Genomic DNA, 1673 nt, shown 5'->3' on the forward strand with positions numbered 1-1673 from the left:
GACTAGATAATGCTAAACAAGGTTGGAATGTTGTTATATATATATATTTTTTTTTAAACCAATAATGAATTCATTAGAAAATCTGTTGAAATAGCACTGTTAGATGTATTAGAGCTTAGAATTGCATTGGAGGCATACTTATATTTCACTGTATTAATGAAGCTACCACAGTAGTACCATGGTATTAATGAATGTACCACAGTAGTACCATGGTATTAATGAAAGTAAATTTAGAAAATTTGTAAATCTGTTGAGATATAAGTATGCCTCCAATGCAATTCTAAGCTCTAATACATCTAACAGTGTTATTTCAACAGATTTTCTAATTCATTCATTATTGGTTTTTTAAACATTTATTAATATAACAACATTCCAACCTTGTTTAGCATTATCTAGTCCAAAATATGGCATGATTCAACTATTTGTAACCATTTGAATCGCGTTCAATAAGGAACTTTTATTGTATTGTGAATAAATGAAATGGGGTATCAGTCTACTCCGGGACACCCACAGAACACAACTATCAAGAGTTTACACCAATATTAGTGTTGTAGCTCTTATTGCGGGACGTTGACTGCTGGGAAATCACCTCCCTAGTCAGCCTATTGTACGTATTGAATGCTGGTGTTTTTACAGACATTTTCCAATCCTTCCTCGACCAACAACCAGTGGTTTCTACTCAGTGACACTCAGAGAACACAACTGTGAAGAGTTGACATAAAGATTAGTATCATAGCTCTCGAAGAGTGTGGGACTCTGAAACCACTGTGAAATGAGCCACATTGAGCTGACCAGTTACGTTACATTACTGACACTACTGACAGTATCATGTACATGTCTAAAGTTCAAATACAGTTGACAACAAATTGACAATACAAAATTCATAACTTTACATACAGTATATACCGATAAAAGAGACTAGCCTGCTGGCTTTACTGGGGGGATAGGTACATTAACCTGAGCTGTTTAGGAGGGATATCACCACTGGCACAAATTATTGTCTAGTTCTGTTATTCCTGCCGGGGGTGTCTGTATATTCTGTATATTTATTCCACTGAAGCGTATTATAGATCAGGTCTGTATATGTATTCCACTGAAGCGTATTATAGATCTGGTCTGTATATTTATTCCACTGAAGCGTATTATAGATCTGGTCTGTATATTTATTCCACTGAAGCGTATTATAGATCTGGTCTGTATATTTACTCCACTGAAGCGTATTATAGATCTGGTCTGTATATTTACTCCACTGAAGCGTATTATAGATCAGGTCTGTATATTTACTCCACTGAAGCGTATTATAGATCAGGTCTGTATATTTACTCCACTGAAGCGTATTATAGATCAGGTCTGTATATTTACTCCACTGAAGCGTATTGTAGATCTGGTCTGTATATTTACTCCACTGAAGCGTATTGTCTAAGAGGACACCCATATATGTGTATTCCTCTACAAGCTCTATGTTCTGACCTCTGATAGATGTTACAGAGGTAGGTGTTGTACGCTTCCTGAAGTCTATGCACATCTCTTTGATCTTGTTGGTATTGAGGACCAAGTGTGATTGGTCACACCACTCTACCAAGTCATTTAGGACCGGGCCATGGTGTTCCTCGTCATCATACAACAGGCTGATCAAGGCAGTGTCATCAGAGAACGAGGTGTCTGTCAGGATG

This window comes from Salmo salar, chromosome ssa17 (genome assembly GCF_905237065.1).
Source record: "Salmo salar chromosome ssa17, Ssal_v3.1, whole genome shotgun sequence".
Lineage (NCBI taxonomy): Eukaryota > Metazoa > Chordata > Actinopteri > Salmoniformes > Salmonidae > Salmo > Salmo salar.